Below are 20,991 nucleotides of genomic sequence, written 5' to 3' on the forward strand. Positions count from 1 at the left end.
GACCTTCTCTGGTTCCCAGATCCCACCTTAGCGCAGGCTTCGACCATGTCTGTTACCTCAGAATCCCCTGGTAAGGCATCTATGATTTTTCTGCACTCCTCGTTTGCGTTATCTCTCACTAACTGCCTTAACAACAACTGTCTTAACCCGTCATCTTCAACCTGCTTCTCGAGAGAAGCAGCAACTTTCTCTACAAAAGAAAGGAATGACTCTGATTTCCCTTGAACTATTTCAGTATATCGCTTTCTGGGTGCTGACAACTCTATGGTTTTCAACAGGGCAGCCATGCCGACCTGTTGTGTTTGCTGCAGGATGCTAGAGGGCAAGTTACCCTGTAGACTGGGATCAGAGAAGGGACCAGTCCCCATCAAAGCATCCACTCCTGCTGTCTGTCTAGGATCAGCAGCAGGGAGCTGCAAATTTGCTAATGCAGTCTTGTTGGCCAGCTTTCTCCAGGTTGTTTCAAAAACTGTAAATTGTACAGGTTGAAATAGAATTTGACCTAAGTGTCTGATATCAAATGGAGAAAGCAAATCTGTATTTATCACCCTTATTATTTGCATAACCTCAGCAGAACCTAGCCCCTATTGTGCCACCTTGGATTGGAGGTCCTGGGCAACTTTCCAAGCAATTACCTCATGCTTGTCATGCTCTCCTGAATCTGGGAGAGCCTTATACACTGGGAAAGCATGGATCTCTTTTGGGGAACCAGTACCATCCTGAACTTCGGGCACAGCCTGTGGATGGAGTGTAACAGCTCCCCGGTTACCCCCAGAATCCTCAGATCTATTTGGCATTCCAAGGATTTCTAATAACCTCCAGTCACCCTCCCCCAATGCTTGCACCTTAAGAGACTCTAGGAAGCGATTACAGTGCGTCGGACGCACTGTTACCGTTCAGTCCGGAAAGGTCCAGGGGCGAGACCGGCGCAGCCTTTTTCTTCGCCGCGCGGCTACAGCCGCCTGACGACCCGGGGCCAGAACCTCATCCGCCTCACTGCCTGACGAGGAATCATCAGGCAAAGGCAACTTTGGGGTGCTGGGAGGGAACAGAAATGTACGGGGAGGTGAGGCACTTTGGCTAAGTTCGCCAGAGCCAGAACAGACAGGACAGACTGCAGCTGGCTGCGCGGCAGTTTTTACAGCAGTCTCTTTACGGGAGGCCGTCTCGGCCAGATCCGACCGAGCTGGTACTGAAGCTGCAGCCGACTCTGGAGCTACGACTGCGCCCGGCGCCGCGGTTGGCGCCGCGGTCGTCTCCCGCACAGCAGCCACGTTCGGCGCGGCCGCCGCTTCCGCTGCTGTTTCGCGCTCCCCGGGCGCGCTCGGCACCGCCGTCTCTGGCCGGCGCTCTGCGGACGCGCCCGGCGCCGCTGCCGGTCCGTTCTCTGCGGGCGCTCCCGGCGCCGCCGCCTCTGCCCGCCGCTTCCGGGTTTCCCCGCGGCAGCGCTGTTCCCGGTTTCGCCGCCGGCCGCGCCGTTTCTCGGCTCGGAGCTGCATCTCCCGCTTCTGGCGGGGGTGCCGCGGGCGGCGCGGGCGGCATGGCCGGCACTGGCGCCGCTTGCGGCGTGGGCTCGGGCATTCGCCACTCTAACAGGCTGAGCAAGTCCTCCATCCTTCGGGATAGGTTTCGCAGCTCTGCCAGAAAGGGCTAATGCTGCATAAAAGGGTCCATGGTTCGGTTCTGCGACTGCGCAGAACAATCCAGCGCCAGGGAGGGCAGCGGAGCACAGCCAGGCAGTTCCGGGGGGGGCACGCCCGGCGCTACGCCCGCTAAGTTAGATCCAGGTGCATACGGAACCGAACTAGGACGCTCTCTGGGCGTCCAGTTGGCTAAGCCGCTGATCTGCGGCCCTGGATAAGCTGTGGCTGCCGTCCAGCCGAACGGCAAGGCAGGCTGTGTGCCCTGCCTCTGCCCTGACCCCCCCGCCTCTGGCGGCGCGGGGTCCCTGGGGGCTGCGGAGTCCTGCGATTGTGCAGGGTGAGCCGGTGCAGGCTCTGCCTGTGGAGCCGGGGGGGTTATTCCAAATCCACCATCACTTGCCCCTGAAGCCCAGTCAGCGGGGCCCCCCTCGGACATTCCTCCGTCACTCATCACCGAGACAGGCGATCCAGCCCTGCTATCACAGTCAAGGGCTGTCAGCAGAAAAAATAATGAACGCCAGGTTTTGTATAATTCTAACGCTGCCGGCTCCCCAGTCGGGAGCTCGTGTCGGACAGCAGATCCGAGTTCCTGCCATAAGGCAAAGTCCAGGGCAGTATCTCTGTCCATGGAAATCCCTTTTAAAGTAGCCCAGTCTAATAATTCCCGAACTGAGTTTTCAGGAATGGAGGTGCGCAATATGCTAAACACACCTTTCCAGACCAGTACGACAGCGTCGTTCTGTGAGCCGCTGTTCGCCATTTCTCAGTTCTGTCGGACCTCCCGGTCCCGGGGGGAAAAGGAACAGCGTACCTCTACAGGAATTCGGCTTGGCTCGCAGCAGCAGGACACGTCAGAGAGTGCAAATCACGTCGGGCAGCACCAAATATTACCGCAGGCCTGGTTCCTACGGTATATCACCGTGGCCCGCAGCTATAGGGAGGAGGAGGAGAAGAAGATCCAGCAGGCAGGAATTGTGCAGCAAGATTGATTTATTTAATTATTTTACAAACTCTTTTATAGACTTTTTTCTTCATAGTCTAATTGGACAAAGGACCAGCCACCCCTTGGGGGTGATTGGCCAAAATCCTAAAATATCCATTATCAAAATATTTTCTACTATACCATAAACAAGACTTTCCAAGGTTGCAGGTGGCTTGGTTGTTTACATTCCCTGCTACCTCTTCTGTGAGAGAGAAAAGTCTCTCACGGACTTAGAAAAATAACAAGAAGATCCTCACTAACAGCATTTTTGTACCTACAGAGGTTATCATCACAATCAGGGGCAAAAGCATGAATACTGTGCTTTTCTTTCTGCGGAAATCTATGTTGCAAAATCATGGATGTGTTAGGTTTTAACAGCGAGAGTCGCCCCAAACTGCAGGGGCCTCCCTTAATATGTGATGGAATAGCAGCCCAAGTTCTGTCTCCACAAATAAAAAGCACTCCTGCTGGTAGCAATAATGGAGCATTAGTAGAGCAAGAAATAATATTAGTAGTGTAATTACAGCAAACGCTAGCATTTCTAAATATAGGCTGGGTCGGAGAAACATCCTATGCTTTAGATTGGTTGCTCCCGGAATAATTAAACTTAACACAGAGGTCCATTTTTACAGAGCCCAAAAGCTCTATTTCTTGGGGTTCAAGAGTTTCATGAGGGAGATATGGTACCCATTCGTCCCAAGCATCAGCATGATTCTCCGAGTCCATAATGTGAGCTTGAGAGGGACGTGGCCACTCATCTAAAGGTAAACCAACAAGGCAAGTAGAAAATGGATTCTTAGGAGAGGCCGTGGCCAAGCATAAGGTATCTTGCCCTGTTAGATTGGTTAAAGTTATCCATACATTTGGTTTTGGCTGACTAACAGGCCAAGCAAAAGTGACAGAAAGAAGCATTAATACTAAAAAAGCTTTTGTTAGCATAAAGCAAACTTTACCTTTTAACAGGAGAACTACTAGAATATTTGGCCACTGTAGTGAGCCATTGTTCAGCGAAGACTTCCAAGTGTTCAGGCAAACCGTAGCTGTGCCTGAACACTAGAGTCTTTATCTATATACTAGTGATCAAGGATATTAATTCTTTTCTGTATTCTGATCAGCTGGTTGTTCGATGAAGGGTCTGATGTTCTTGGCTGCAACCCAACGAGGACCGGTATCTGTGGAAACACAAGCATAACCCCTTCCCCATGTAATAAGGGGGAATGGACCTATGATTTTCCCACTTTCTGGGTCTTTTACAAGGACTCGTGCTTTCTGCCCTGTGTCTGATGACGTTTCCTTAGAAGTAGAAAAGTGTTTTATTATAGGGGGAACCTTGCTATCAGCATAGCAATTAAAAAAATTAAAAACATACAGTGCCTTGTGTAGCCTTCCCATTGGTGTGCACCCCTGCATCCCCCCCTTCGGTTGTGCTAAAAGACGCTTAAGTGTTGAACGAGCACTTTCAATAATTGCTTCTACTGTGGGGGAATGAGGGATGCCTGTAATATGAGAGATTCCCCATAGTGTGAAAAAGGAGGAAAGTCGTTGAGAAGTGTAAGCAGGACCATTATCCATTTTCATCTCCTGGGGAATCCCTAAAGAAGCAAAAGCTGCCACAAAATGGCGGCAAACACCTTTGTCAGATTCTCCTGTGAGACATGATGCAAACAATGCACCTGAGAAAGTGTCAATAGATGAGTGAACATATTTGAGACGGCCAAATTCAGGATAGTGAGTTGTTGAATTTCCCGCATTTCACTCGTCGGAGGAAATAACTTTCAGGGATGGGACTACGCAATTACACGGATTTATTGTTTAAAATAACAAAATGCGTCAGTCGAGGTGTGAGATTTTACAATACCTCCGAATAATGGCGACTAGTCACAAGATTTAGAGTTACATCGTAATTTATAACTTTCTAATCCAATAGGCACTTAAAACGGCACTTTGTTTTGGGTTTATGACCTATCACCTGTGGCACTTCTCACTGCAATGCAGCTGTGTCTTGACCAATAACTTCTCATGTCACGTACACACAGATGTCTCTATTATACCATCTACATTCTTAACTTAAACTATATAAAATCACACTATTATATTTAAAACCCTCCACCAGAACACCCAGTGTACATTTTTACTTATAACTATAGGAACACAGGCTTGTAATCCTTTTGCTTAAGATCTATAAATCTCTGTCAATTAAGCCAGACCTAGTCTCTTCCATGGTTATAAATCAAAGCCTCCTTTAATTGCAGGAGTTTCTACTCCTCTGTCTCCCACATCTCCCCCTCTTTTCTGCACCAAAAAAACTCCCTTGATGGATTTATCAATCATCTGTTGTACACATTAGAACAAACAAGGTACCATTATGAGAACTATTACTATGACTGCCAAAATGTATAGGCCAGTTGTAAGACATTTTTTTACTCACGATGCTAAACTCCATCCACTAAACAAATTATCCAGCCAAGTTCCATCATCGATTCTTATTTTTGACACACCTTCTTTAAGTTGTTGTATGCTCTTATGAATAAACTCTGAGTGGTCAGACAGATTCATACAGCACATCCCTTCAAAGTCTTTGCATCCATGTCCATGGGCCAGCAAAAGAAAATCAATGGCTGCTCTATTTTGCAAAGTTGCATGCCTCACATCTTTGACATCTGCTAAAAGGCCACTTAAGGCAAGGGACGTGGCATTAGATTGTTCACTCAGCCAACATCCCAACCGATCCAACTGCTTTAATGCAGATACTGAGGCAACTGGTGGCATAAGAAGAGATGTTGCAAGCCTTTTTCCATGACCCCATGGGGTAAAATCATCTTTGCACTCTGGCCCATATTGATGCGGAGCAGATCTTTTTTGTCTGTGTCTCATGTTGGCAATCGTCTTCATATTAGGAGTAAACAGTGTAAACTCTCCCAAAGTACACGGACCACCCTTAATGTTTGAAGGGATAGCTGGCCATGCTCTGTCTCCACATACAAAAAACATTCCTCTTGGTAATTGCAGAGGAATAGAGCTAGGTGCAGATGAGACTACAAAAGTACTATTACACCAAAAGCAGTGGTTCTTATACACAGGGTGATGTGGAGAAACATCTCTCATCATTGATTGATTAGTGTTTGTAGAATGGAACTCAACACAGAATTTTACTTTCACAGAACCAAGGATTTCTAATTCCTCGAGTTCATCAGAGGTTTTAGGGAGATAGGTAGGCCACCATTCCCATGTATTTACTGGGGTATAGTGTTCCCAAACTTTTGATCCTGCAAAGGTACCTCGTAAGGCCCTATCAATCTTCTCTGGGATTGGCCAATTCTCTATTGGAACATTGACTAAACCAGTTGAAAATGGATTTTCTGGAGTTGTGGTAGACAGACATAGAGTATCCAACCCTGAAGCATTAGCTAAAGTCACCCAAACATTGGTCTTAGGTTGATCAACTGGCAAAGCTACACTACTAAAAGCAAACAAAACAAACAAAGCAAAAAACAAACTTAACATTGGATTAAACTTCATGTTTCTTGAAAGTTCTCTTGACAAAAGACTCCCTCTCAAATTTCAATCTCTAAATGAATTTTTAAGAATATTTTTTGTATTTTCCCAATTTTGTTTACACTTCATTAAATGATGAGGCACAAAGATATTTTGTACCTTCTTTAAATAGAAAGATGAGGATTATTTGCCAAAAGAGCTTTACAATATTTTCGTTTATGCACTCTTACATTGACCTAAAACCTAAAATTTACAGCTTTAGCAATAAAACAAGAGATTGCAGGTATGGGCTGTAGTCTCTGCGAAGTTCATGTCTGCGTACTGTCTTCTCTACTCGTGGAGTTGTCAATTTCTTTCTGCGCGTAGTATGGTTTCACATTCTTCGCAGGAAGCCACCTAGGTCCCGTACCTGTAGAGACACAAGCAAACCCTTCGCCCCAGGTTATTAATGGGAATGTGACACTGAACTGTGCCATAAATCAAATCCCTCCTGATGGGAGAGAATTTTCTAAAAGTCCTTGCAAGGAGTTTAAAAGATAAACCGAGACTTTTCCTTGAGTTTTAATGCTTCCAGATAGTTGTTTATTAAGTCTTATCAGAGGAACAGAGCCACTAGCTTGACCCAGGTACAGCATAGAGCACAGAAAGCAGGAGTGAAGTCTCTCTTTATCAAGATTTACACAGCCTTTTAAAGATAATTTAACCAATAGTTACTAAAAATGTATATTATTTTCACTTTTCTACCAATTATTCAGTAACACGGCCAGGAACTGCGGAATTCTCTATCCAATCATTCCAAACTACTTTTACTGCAGAACATGGAGTAGTAGAAGAAGGAGAAGAAGGTTTAGAGAACAACAATCCTCCATTTTGATATTTTTTACTCTTATCTATTTACTACAAAGAAAAGTCCAAAACCTCTAAATTTTTCACCCTGTGACAATCTTACATAGTAGTCTATCACCTAATTCACACCACTGTATTTTCTAGTTCCTGTCTGATTGTTGGTAATTTTTTTCAAGGTTGGAGGTCAAAACAGTGTTGTTTAGGGGGGTAAGAACCCTTAAAAACAGGCAGAGAAATATTCTCGGCACTCTGGGGTCCTACATCTCCCCCTCCTGTTTGAACCAAAAACACTTCCTTGACAGCTTTGTCCGTGGCTCGTCTAGCACAGTGAAGTATACAAGGCACAAATACTAAAAGAATTACAACAACAATTGACATACAAACCTATGTTCAAAATTTTTCTCCATAAGGGTGTAAGGTCAAACCAATTGAACAAATCATTCAACAAAGATCCCCTTTCTTCTCCAAGTTTAGCTATCCCATCCTCTAATTGCCGTATACTTTCATGGATGGATTTCGAATGATCCGACAAATTCATACAACACATACCTTCAAATTCTTCACATCCATGTCCATGCACTAATAGAAGATAATCAATTGCTGCTCTATTTTGCAGAGTCGCTTGTCTCACACTCTGAACATCAGTTAACATATGGCTTAGTGTGAGAGAGACAGCATGAGAGTTCTTACTTAGCCAACAGCCTAATTGATCCAATTGTCTTAAGGCTGCTCCTGCAGCAGCACCAGGTAAAAGGAGAGCTGCAGAAAACCTTTGTCCAAAATTCCAAGCTACAAATTTGTCATTACAATCAGATTTATATTGCTCATTTTTACTGTTGAATTGCACCAAGATGTTGCATTTCTATATATTTTGTAATTTAGAGTGACATCTGTTTTCTTGTCTTTATTTTGTTTCAACCCTGGAGAACTGAACAGTACACAAAACTCCATCTTTATTGAACCAAGAATTTCCAAGTTCTTGTCCAAAAGCATTTGCTTGGACTGCTGCAACATGCTGAGGTCTGCCCACCTTACTGCAAGCTTCTATCATTTCAGCTATGGTTGCTTGACCGGGTATAGCACTGATTATACGTTTGCACTCTGCATTAGCGTTTGCAAAAGCAAGACCTTGTAGCAGATATGGTTTTCCGCTTCATCACTAACTTGTCTGTCCAAGGCTTGCGTGAGACGATCAACGAATGAGGTAAAAGTTTCAGCAAGACCTTGCTTTATTTCTGTGTAAACGCCTTCTGGGGTTCCAGCTGGTGGAATTTGTAAGATTGCTTTTTGCACTGCTTCTTTGATATCTATAGGCACATTTCGAGGCAAAACCACTGCCTGATCTTCTGGTCTAGCATGAGGTTCGTCATCAGCCAATTGCTCTAATGTGAGAGCTGCATGTGGTCCTCCTGCATATTTTTCTCTCAGCTCACAAAGTGCTCTTCTTCAACTTGCATCCCATAGCGGGAATTGTGCATCTGTAAAAATTGTCGAGGCAATACTTCTACAGTCAAAAGGTACCAAATCATAATTGTTAAATGTGCCTCTCAAAAGCTGTTTGAAGTATGGACTTCCCAGTCCATGATTCTTTACTGCATCCATTAAATCTTTGATAACTTGATGATCCATAGGTTGCCATACAGGAGGATTTTGATTTTGTCTGGTATATGTAACCGGCATTACAATACTCTCTTTTTCGGCCATATTAAAGTCTCTATCTCTGAGACCTTTTTTCTAATACTTGATCAGTCTGTTGTAACCGACGTATCTCTTGAAATATATTTGTCAGGTGAAACTATGTCCATACCAGCATTTCGTGAACTTGCAGCTTGATTGGACTGCAGGGATGCAGGTTCTTCTTCACTGAAGAATCCATGCATTCTATCTTCTTCTCCCCCTCCTGGATGAGGAATAGGGGATGGTATTCGTGGTTGTGCACTGTAAGGTAATAAACGAGGAGTGGCTGAACCTGCCATCGCAGGTTGCTTTGATCTGGACACGGGAGGAGAGGGTACAGTGGATCTGGACAGGGTACTGCCACCATGCGGGATGGGTGAGGGCTGGGGACCCAGTGCATCAACCTCTTGAGGTAGATAATCTCTTGCACATTCTCTGAGTTGGAAATAAAGACGAAGAACAAAGTCATCTGAAAGCTGAAAGTGACAGTGGAAGAATGAGGGATCAGATGCCTGTTGTGGAATTCAAAGCTTTGAAGAAGGCATACAAGAAGTTGGAGTTGTACTGCTCATTGTAAAAAAATGAGATGAAGCTTGAGAAGATATAGGAATGCCTTCTGAAGCTGTGATGGTCACCATATCCTCCCCACTGAGGTCCTGAATAGGCACTTGAGGATGAAAAAGTCCCATAAAATCAGCTGAACGCCCCTGAGAAGTTCAAGAAGAATGTGCATGAAGTGGAATGTCTCGCTCCGAGACTTCACTTTTAATAGGAATAATATGTGCTTGGTCCTGTTGTGAAGGAAGAGGTGTCAGTATATATTTGAAAAAGTCCTCTTTCTCTTCTGGAGATAAAATCGTTTTTGTCTCGCTGAAACCGTGTGGGACATGTGGTTTAACATCGTGTGATTGTTGTGATAATTCTCTGAGTGGTGTCGTCAGAGGGATGATAGGGGGTACATGCGATGGTGACACGGTAGTTGCCGAAATGCCTCGGCTGTATGCCCTCGGCCGTGGCTGCGGTGCAGACAGGAGCTGTGTTGACACAGAGCTGGTGGGAGCTGTAGCTGCTGAAGGCATGTACGATGGAGCTGCAGTAGCTGATGGAATTGCAGTGCTGGCTGGAGGTGCTGTGCCTACCGGCGGTGCCGGCGTAGCAGTTGAGGCGTCCGTGTCTGGCACACATGCAGGGCTAGCAGCCGGGACTGGGGGTGGGGCCGGGCTGGTCTTAGAAACGCTGGGGCCGGGAACCGGGGGCGTGGCTTGGCTTGAGCCAGGGGCGTGGCTGACGCCCTGGCCAGGGCTGGGGGCAGGCCTAGGAGCGGCTCCAGTCGCGAGCGGTGTTGCCGGGGTAACCGCGGTATCTGCGGATGGGAGGATTATGCCGCGCGGCGCAGGCGTGGAAGCGAGGTTCCGCAAACGCAGAAGTAAAGCTGGGTCGGCTGCCGCGGGAGCGATGACGTCAGAAGCAGGTGTTACCGCCGCCGCCGCGGCGGGCCGTTCAAACGCGGAAGCGGCCGCGAATCCGTGCCGCGTAGGGATAGCGGGAGGGCTAGATGGAAGCTCCGGGACCGCCCCTGGCCGCGCGCATGGTTCATCTGATGGGAGGACCCCGGGTTCGGGAGGTACGGATCTGCCCCGACTTGCACTGTAACGGGTGGTTCAGGTGAGATGGAAACCACTCCCTCCGAGGCAGACTCCGTCTTCAGGGAGATGGTCGGGTACCCCCCCCCCCCTCCCCTCCCCCGGGCATGCGCGCGTGAAGGGAACTCTAAAATTGCCGTATCATGCTCCTCCGTCGGACCGATCAAAAGTTTTCATTTTGGGTCCAGCAAAAATTCCCGTTCCACATCCAGAATGGCCTCACTCCCCCCCCCCCCCCCCGCCGCCTGTGGTACTTGCAGGAATTCATAATCGCTTTTGCTAAGAACCTCACGGACTTTCGCACGAACATCGCGTTTCCCGCCCGTCTCTGAGGGTGGGAAGGGTTCGAGCGGGGTTTTGAAATCTCCCGCTGCTTTCACGGGTGTCAGCCAAGTCTCCGCGGGAGTTTTAAACATCTCCTCTTCGTCAGAAGCAGGAGGTGCCCGCTCTAGAAGCGTTTCATAAATCACTCTAGCTGGTGATATTAATTTCTGAGCCGTTTCATCTCTTAGACCCGCGTAATGGAATAGAATAGAATTAACATTCTCCCAAAAAGATGGTAAATACAAATCTCCAATTACTGCATCAGAAAACTCTCTTTTTACCCAGGACAGCAAACAACGTATTTCTTTTTTAGATGCTGGTAAGGGATGGTTACGAACTAGGTTTTCAAAACTATGTATTATATTTGCCTCCGCTTGGGACAGAACTGCACCCATAATTTGTTTCTTGGTCTAGTTTTGGACAGCTTACCATATTTGTGATAGATGTTATCGGCTCGTGAAATCCCAGTCCGAGTTCCGTCCATCAGTCCACGGCTCCTCCTCCCCCCTGTGCACCGAGGTTAGGAGATCCTGAACTTTCGAGGCCGATCCCGGGGTTTTCTTTTCTTCTGTTTCTGGTTGCGTGCTGCTGTCCAAAATGTTCTGGCTTGCTTCGTTCCGAGGCTGAACACGGGGCACCGATTGACACTGAACTGTGCCATAAATCAAGTCCCTCCTGATGGGAGAGAATTTTCTAAAAGTCCTTGCAAGGAGTTTCAAAGATAAACCGAGACTTTTCCTTGAGTTTTAATGCTACCAGATAGTTGTTTATGAAGTCTTATCAGAGGAACAGAGCCACTAGCTTGACCCAGGTACAGCATAGAGCACAGAAAGCAGGAGTGAAGTCTCTCTTTATCAAGATTTACACAGCCTTTTAAAGATAATTTAACCAATAGTTACTAAAAATGTATATTATTTTCACTTTCCTACCAATTATTCAGTAACATGGCCAGGAACTGCGGAATTCTCTATCCAATCATTCCAAACTACTTTTACTGCAGAACATGGAGTAGTAGAAGAAGGAGAAGAAGGTTTAGAAAACAACAACAATCCTCCATTTTGATATTTTTTACTCTTATCTATTTACTACAAAGAAAAGTCCAAAACCTCTAAATTTTTCACCCTGTGACAATCTTACATAGTAGTCTATCACCTAATTCACACCACTGTATTTTCTAGTTCTTGTCTGATTGTTGATAATTTTTTCCAAGTGTATTGGGTTGACCCTGAGTTGATGGACAGTCTTTAAGACCAATGACGCTTCTCACAATTTACATATTTAAACCGCACAGAAAGGCGGGACTTCCCCTTTTTGTCGGAGGTCGCCTGCTGGAAGGTGGGGGGGCTCCGAGCCTCCCGGCCCCACCGGGCTGGGCCGGGGCCACTGCCCCTTTCCCCCTTTCCCAACGCTGCGGCACAGACCCTGGGTCGCTGCAGGGGGACTGTCCCAGAGCCGCAGGCAGCTAAAACCAGCCATGGACTGCTCACAGCTAAACCCATCCAGCGCGGCTTCTGGGGACAGGCGGGTCCTTCTCCTCTCCATGCGGAGCCGGCGGAGTCAACGGGAGCCGGCAGAGCCTCCTTTCTGCAGCCAGCACACTTCGTGCTGAACTGAAGAGGACACCACGCAGCCAGCAGCACAAAGGGAGCGAGGCTTTCCCCACCGTAAAGCCTGAACAAGAACACTCTTCAACATGGCGGCGTCAGAGTCAGAGAGAAAGAGAAGTGAGTCACGTGGGACGGAGCTGGAAATGGCGACGGGAGAAAAGAGGGTGGTGCCGCGATTCTGGCGCGCAGCTTAAAAGAAACCTTCTTGCATGCCGTGGTAAGAAACTGTAATACCACAAACTGTTTGTCTCTTTAATCCATTTGAAGAACATGGGGGGATGGAGTATCCTCGTGTGCCTGTGAAGATTGTGAAGAGTGCCTATGCCAGGCTATATAGAAGTAGTAAGAGGCTGTTAGAGACTTGTGGCGAAGAAAAGCCTTTGTGTGCAGGCCAAAAGAACTTATCCTTAAAAAGATTAATAACCCCATGTGATGGCCTATGTTTTGCAGTGTGAAGGAACTGTGAGAATTTTCATGGGAGAGATGTTCTACACCCAGCAGATTGTTTGTTTCCGGGCAGATCTGCTGTTAGTGGCAGTTTGGGAACCACGTGCAACTGAAGGAAAACCCTTTTTTCCTTAAGCATAAGAGAGAGACTTTTCAAGAACTGGAACACTGACTAACATCCCATGTTCTGTTATCCCTTGTGTGAGCTGGGTAAAAGGAGAGAAGTGCTGGAAGGGGGGGGGGGGATTTGCTTTAATTTTGTTTTGTTATTTTCTCTTTACTTTTAATTCTATTAGTAATAAAACTCTTTCATTGTACTGCAACTGTTTAAGGTTTGTGCCTGCTTTGCTTTTCTCCTAATTCTTATCTCACAGAAAGAAAATAAGTAAGTAATGAATATTTTGAACCAAAACCACTACATTTAATTGGTGTTTCTGCCCGGTTTCGAACTCAACCCGCTACACCAAGGTTGGAGGTCAAAACAGTGTTGTTCAGGGGGGTAAGAACCCTTAAAAACAGGCAGAGAAATATTCTCGGCACTCTGGGTTCCTACAGGAATGGACCTTCTATTTGCCCTGTTTCTAGATTTCTAATCAGAACTACAGGATTTTCTTTCAATCTTGCATGTGTGCTATTAGAGAAATGCCTAAATATTGGAGGATCAGGCTCTGCAGAAGAACTATTCAAAAAGTTATAAACATACAAGGCTTTACTTAATTGCATCTTCTGGTGTTGAAGTGGAATGTTGTAGTGGTTTGGTCCAAAATACTCATTACTGTTTATCTGCTGTGAGATAAGAATTAGGAGAAATGCAAAACAGGCACCAAACTTGAAAGAATATAAAGAAGTTTATTAACAGACCTAAAAGAAGGGAGAAAAGAAAAAAAAAATTATACCACCTTCAGAACTCTCCTCCTCCCCCCACCTTCCTCCCTTCTCCCACTGACAATGTGAAAAGACAACCCATAAGATGTTCAGTCTGTTTACCACTGCCATAATAACCTTGTTTAGTCCATTTAGAAAGAGAAGTCTCTTCTTGCTCATGCTATGAAAACAGTATCACAACGAGACAGCCGCCCACTTCCAAATATTGTTCAGTCCATTTAGGAATAGGAGTCTCTCTGCCTGCATGTGAGTCCCTTCCCCCGACTTGCAGCTTGTTCAAGGTCACACACAGATAGCAATTGGTTTTCCCGCGTTCGAGGGTCCACTCTTGAAGTTTTTTGGGGTACAATTTTAAGGTTGAGCCGTTCAGAAACAAAAACAGAGGCCCTTCTCCTTCCCTGGGAGCAAAGGGTCTTCCTCATCTTCATTGTTAGGACTATCTCTGGGAGCATCTCTAGGAACTGAGGTTTTCTCCTTTCCCATTTGGAGCAAAAGTCCTCATCAGGTTCATCTCTAGGGACTGAGGTTTTCTCCTTTCCCGTTTGGAGCAAAAGTCCTCATCTGGTCCATCTCTCCCTGTCCAAACTTCTCATGAAATTACAGCTGCATCAGCATCTGCCTATCTCAGTGCAGGTGCTTTTGCTCACGAGTTGAACACTCCACCCCCCATATCTTCATGGAATTACAACGGGATACTCTGATATATCATAGCTTCACAACAGAATTTCAGCTTTAAGCATCTCCTCTCTCTCTTCCCTAGGGTTTTCAGCTCTTCACAGCAATAAAAAGGGTTAATCTCACCTCGGCCTTGCAGCTTTGCAGCTGGAATGTTGAATCTTTCTTATTGCAGTGGAGAAGGGGGAGAGCCAAGCCACTCCGGCTGCCCACGGCAAGGCAGTGGGGGGGGTTCCACGGCTGGAACAGGTCCATCGACTCCAGGATGGCCGTGGCCCGGCCCGGCCTGGCCCGAGCAGGGCCTGGCTGGGCCCGCTGGCCCCCACACGGGCCCCGCAGCCACCTGTCCCAGCACCGGAAACGAGAGAGAGCTTGGGGGGGAGTTTGTCTCTTCTTAAGTGTGGATCACAGAGGTGGTCACAACTTTAAGTGGCTTAGAGAATTGTCCATATTCAAACTGGCCAGCTGATAGGTTCTATCAGTTCCCAGAGGAAACTGTAAGCACCCCTTAGCAAGGACATCCCTTCCGGGACTATACTTGCTAACCTATGACAAATGTTGAAAAACAGTCCTTTAAATCAATGATAAATAATGGCCAATCTCTTGGAATCATAGAGAGAGAAGGAAGTCCAGGTTGGTGATGTCCCTTATCTCTTAGCTGTATAAGCTTGTGGCATTGCTCGAGGATTGCTTACAGCAAGAGCATTAAGTGCTGTTATAAGTCTTTTATCCAACATCTCAGCTTGAGCAGAAAGCCTTTTGTCCATTATCTCAGCTTGATTGGTAATAGCTCTTTCCAGTCTTTCTCCTAATGTATCAGCTTGGATGACAGCTGTATGCTGTGCAGTACCAACTTTACTACATGCTTCAAGCATATCTGAAATACTTGTTTGTATCCCTGGTAAAGCTCTAATAGTTCACTGACACTCCTCATTAGCATTAACATAAGCAAGATTCCGTAATAAAATTGGATGAGCAACATCATCATCACACTGTCTCTCCAAAGCCTGGGTAAGCCGATCAATAAAGGAAGAAAAGGTCTCGGTAGGACTCTGCTTGATTTGTGTATAGGCACCTTGTGGAGAACCCACAGGCTCAATTTGCAAAAGTGCCTTTTTAGCTGCTTCTTTGAGGTCAGCAAGAACCGTCCTTGCCAGGTCTGCTTGATCTTCTGGCCTGTCATGAGGTGGATCCCCTGCCAGTTGTGCAAGTGTCAGAGCTGCATTAGGACCTCCTGCATAATTCTCTATCAGTTTTCCAAGAAGTCTACTGCCACTTTAAATCTCACAGTAAATACTGTGAATCAGTTAAAAGCATTGAAGCAATGTTTTTACAGTCAAAAGGTGTCAAGTCCATGTGATCTAAAGTTGCTTTTAACAGCTGCTTAAAGTAGGGAGATCCCAAGCCATTCTCCTTTATAGCTCTCCTTAAATCCTTAATGTCATCATGCGCTAGGGCTTCCCATCTTGGGTTTGCTCCTCCTCTGCCATACCTCACTGGCAATGCTAACAACGATTTACAAGCTGGGATAAGATCATCCTCTTTAGATACCTCCCGATGTATAGCATTCCAATTTGTTAAAACAGGCTTTTCTCTCAGATTTATTTCTCTCTGCTTATCCGCAGAGGAAAGCTTATATCTTGAAGGCTTAAATCAAATTAATCCACAGATGGTAAACACTCATCCTGAGTTTGCACATCTGCTTTGCTACTAGCAACCCTCCAAATTGTCATGGGGGCATCCATCTTTGTTTTCATCACTTCCGGAGATGTAATTTCCGGGGCTTCCCGCCCTCCAGCACCATGCATCACTTCCGAGGGCTCCCCGCTCCCTTCTTCACCACCCCCGCGTTGGGTGCAATATCACAAGCAGCCGGAGGGGGCGACTGTAAGGGAGCCTGTGGCACAGTTAAAATTTCAAAGTCGCCATTAATTACCAAGCTGTTCAATAATTCTATCACCACTCGGCAAGCAGGGATTAACACAGCCGCCGCCTTATTGTGTTTCGAAGCGAGATTGTAAAGTCTAGTTGCAATATCATCCCAGACTGATTTAGTAAGAAGTTTAAAGTTAACGTCAGGGCAATTACGAAAAACCTAAAGCAATAAATCCTTCACTTCCCTGCTGGGAAGAGGCTCAGAATGTAACTTGAGCAAGGCGTCTGATTTATTATAAACATCCCTTTGTTCTTTTGAGATATTTTCACCCATCTTATTCCTTCCTGGTCCCTACCTCCAGTCCACTTAGAAGGCAGTTCTTCTACCAGCGTGCTATGGGATAAATTGGCCAGCGATCCTCCTTCAAGCTTCCTTTCAGCTTTAGCTACTGTTGGATAACCCTTTGTTCTGGTTTGGCCAAATTTAGAAATATATACTCTGAGAGAAGGCACGACCACCCCTCCCCCCACCAGGTTCAGGAAAAAATAAATTTTCCTCAAAGGAAAGTGAAAGAGATAAAAGCTATTTATTTAACAAACACACGGGAAAAGGATAATAATGCTAAATAATAAAATCTCTCGCTGTGGAGAAAAAACCTGGGAAAGTGTTAGAGTCCTCCCTTTGGTCTCCTCGGAGCTGGGGCTTGGCCCAGGGCCAGGCCCTTTGTGCCTGGTGGAAAGTCCTCCTGATGTGTTCTGATATTGAAGCAGCCCAGCAGAAAAGGGAGAAAATCCGAAATTACAGGGAAGGAAAAGAAGTTAAACTCTCAGTCTCTCTCCAGAGAAAAAGCAGCTGAACCACTGGCCAAAAAAACTGTCCTGGGAGCAGCTAGCCGAGTGCTTCCTCCCTCCCCTGCCGCAACTGGAAACAAATTGCTATCTGTGTGTGACCTTGAACAAGCTGCAAACTGCTTTGAAAAATTTTTGCTCAGTTTTTTCCTTCCCCCTCTCAGGCTCAGTTTAGAGGCATAGAAAGGCACAGGAATTAATTTCTGGGCATAGGCAGCGATATGGGATACACATCATAAGGTCATCCGAAGACACTGTCTTAAGCTGGTGCAAACTTTCTCTTTTTTTTTCCTCTTTTTTTGCGATTTGGGGCTGTCACGATCCGCTAATACGAGCGGGGGTCGTGATGGTTCGTTTATCGATCTCAGAGTGTAAAAGGACACTAGAGATTTCAGTTTTAATCAAAACAGTGCACCTTTATTAAATGCCCACAACACAGTAATGCAATAGAGGAGAGAAAGAGAGAGAGATAAAGAAAAACAAAGTAGAGAGGGAGAAAAAAAGGAGGGGCAGTAGCTACCAACAGATGAGACAAAGTCCTCGTGGTCTTCTGCCAATAGATTCGTCTTCTTTCCGTGGGGAGATCTTTTTTGGATTCAGGCATTTTAACCTGATCTAAAGAGGTTAGAGGATCAGGTGGGATACATGTCATACCTCCTTTCCACCAAATTCCCAAAAATTTCACTTCATGTGAAGGGTTTTGGATTTTTTCTGAGGGAATTTGTAAATCAAGGCTTTCTAAGTGGGAGATTATTTTCTGTTGGGTATCTCTCACTTCTTCTATTTCATCTCCTCCCACAAGGATATCATCAATGTATTGATAAACAGCCACACTGTCAGCTTTGGGTATTTTTTCTAACTCTTGGGCTAAAGTGTGATGAGCCTGGGTGGGAGAATGTTTGTACCCTTGGGGAAGCCTAGTGAAAGTGTATTGCTGTCCTTCCCATGTGAAAGCAGAATGGTCCATATCTTCTGGCTGTAAAGGTATCATAAAAAACATGTCTTCGACATCTATAGTTGCCATGATTGAATGAGCCTTTTCTTGAATCAATGTTATTAATTCTGCTAGATTTGGGACTGCTGCTGTAAGAGGGTCTGTGTTGGCATTTAGCCTACGAAAATCTATTGTCAGCCTCCACTTCCCATTAGGCTTTCGTACTGGCCACACCGGAGAATTGAAGGGAGAATGAATATTAACTATTACTCCTTGTTCTCGTAGCTCCTGTATCACTGGTTTGATGCCCTCTTTGGCACCCAGGGGGAGGGGGTATTGTTTCACATTAGTTACTTTGCTGAATGGTAGGGAGGGTGCGGCTTGGAGCAGTCTGACGTTAAAACGTGGTGTGCCAAAAGACCACAGAAGACCCTCTGAGTCCTCCCACTGCCTCCCAATGAGGGCATTCATCCCTAATAAGTTGATTGGGATATCTCCAATCACCATATTAATAGAGAGTTGGTTTTCCTCTCCAGGCAAAGTGATCTTGACTAAGGCCACATTCATAGATTCTGTCATTCCCAAGGCATTTAAAACACAATATCGGTTCTTTGTTGGAACAATTCCACACCTCCGGGCATCTTTCTTTGTCAGCCCAGAAATTTGTGCCCCAGTGTCAATCAGAAAAGTTACAGGTGCCCGTTTAGGGCCTGTAATAGCTGTGATCATTATATCTCCTGTTTTATTTTTAGTGAGCATTCTCAGGTAAACCCATGCTCCGTCTCTTCGCCCACTGACAAGAGATGGAGTGTCGCAGCGGGGATTACTGCAACAAGCATATTTCAAACCAGGAGTCCCGTGGAAACGAAGTATATATGGACAGATTCATGGTAGATATTTCAGAGATGTTTATTTCTCCAGCCGCATGGCCGGGGCTCAGCTCAGGAACTCCGCAGTCACGGGACCCGAGGGTCCTTGGCGTTATCAGGGAACCCAAACCAACCAATGGGGAACGAGGCTGAGCAGGGGCAGGGAAACCCCGTGTCTCCCCCTCAGGGCCCCTCTCCCAGGGCTACATGGCAGGGGGAGGGACCCCAACAACGGAGGGTCTAGTTTCCCTGGTTTTGAGGGAGAGGTCGTTTTGGCTCACTGCACAGACTTTGAGGGAGAGGTTGCTTTGACTCACTGACCAGATTCTGAGGGAGGGGGGGTGTACTCGGTTGAAGTGACGGATTCGGTAGAATGGGTTTTCGGCAGTGCCAGTTAGACACTATTACCGCAGGCCTGGTTCCTACGGTATATCACCGTGCCCCGCAGCTATAGGGAGGAGGAGGAGGAGAAGATCCAGCAGGCAGGAATTGTGCAGCAAGATTGATTTATTTAATTATTTTACAAACTCTTTTATAGACTTTTTTCTTCATAGTCTAATTGGACAAAGGATAAGCCACCCCTTGGGGTGATTGGCCAAAATCCTAAAACATCCATTATCAAAATATTTTCTACTATACCATAAACAAGACTTTCCAAGGTTGCAGGTGGCTTGGTTGTTTACATTCCCTGCTACCTCTTCTGTGAGAGAGAAAAGTCTCTCACGGACTTAGAAAAATAACAAGAAGATCCTCACTAACAGCATTTTTGTACCTACAAGACACTACCTTACTCAATTTATCAAGGTGTAAGCCATCCATCACATCTCTGGGGACCCCCTTTTTGATACCTAATAACCACCAATGCTGACGGTTAGAGATCTGTTTTACATTTTCTGGCTTTTCGCTACGAGGAGCCCTAATGTACCTGACACCTTTCATTTTTTCTGATTTTTCCTCTGGGATTTTTATAGGTCCATTTTTTCTACTGTAATTAATCAGATCTTCTGCAACCTCACTCCATGTCCAAACTTTGCGATCACCGGCAGATGAATTTGATTGTGTACCTGGCAGCTGAGAGGGGGTTGAGTATGGAGTAAACCCAGGATCAGTAGATCCAGTTTGGTCGCTCGGGTTTCCAAGGAATCTATCCAGCCTTTCTACGGGACCTACAGCTGCTATGGTTTTTTCAAGGACAGTTGCTGTAGATTTGAGTGATTCTGGAAGGCCTCGAATTAAAGGGGTCATCAGTTCAGGTTTCACAGGTAATTGCATGGGGGATTCATATCCAGGAGTTAATTTCCTTTCATGGATCATTTGCAAACAGGCGGCTTTGTGGACGCTTTCTAGAAGTTGATTGGGGGTACCAACTATAGCTAAAGGGTCTCCCCTTTCTAAAGGATTGAGTCCCCCAGCCCAGAAAGCTGCACGCTGAGTCAGCGACCATGTGCCATGTTTGTCTCCTGTTGTCAAGAAAACTCCATGTCCCCAGTATCCACTGGCCTCCTGTTCAGTTAATTGAATTTGGTCTCCTCCAGTGAGGGACACTCGGAAAACATATTCCGTCTCAGATTCGTGGGGGAGCCGCCCATACTCCTTTTTTAACCTGGCCAATTCAACAGCAGTGTATGGTATTTGTTTAGTGGTGATATGCAGTTCAAAATCTTCATCATTGATATAATTATATTCTGTTTTAATCAGAGGTCTCATACGAGGGCAGCAGTTTTCCCCACAATTTTTCACTAGTATTAGTTCTTTCTGGGGGTATATTTGGTTAATGTGAGGAGTTTCCTTTTCCTCTGTCTCTTTTGGTGAGTCAGCATTCTTTGAATTCTTAAAATATTCCTCTTTTAAAGCGGCCTGTAGCAAATGATTTTTATTCTTCTCTTCATCTAATTGTTTCTGTAAAATCTCCACTAGGTTTTGAAGGGAATCTATGATTGCTTTCTCCTCAGTACATCGCTTAAAGCGGTGACCTATAGCTGCCGTAAGGCATGCCCCTAAAACAGAGGAGATTATGGCTTTATTTCGGCCAAATTTAAATTTTGTCTCATGTTGTAAAGAACATACTCTATCAGTTACATTATCCAAATTAAACCAGTTATTTTGAGCCCATTCTTCCCCTCCCGGAGAGGGCCGGGCATTATGTTTTGCTAGCAGAGCATAAAACGCAGTTTTATCTTTTGCTCTAGGGTTTTCAGTCATTTTACGAAGAGACCAAAACCATGACAGGGAGGTAAAAC

The sequence above is a fragment of the Corvus moneduloides genome, chromosome W, assembly GCF_009650955.1.
Source record: "Corvus moneduloides isolate bCorMon1 chromosome W, bCorMon1.pri, whole genome shotgun sequence".
NCBI lineage: Eukaryota > Metazoa > Chordata > Aves > Passeriformes > Corvidae > Corvus > Corvus moneduloides.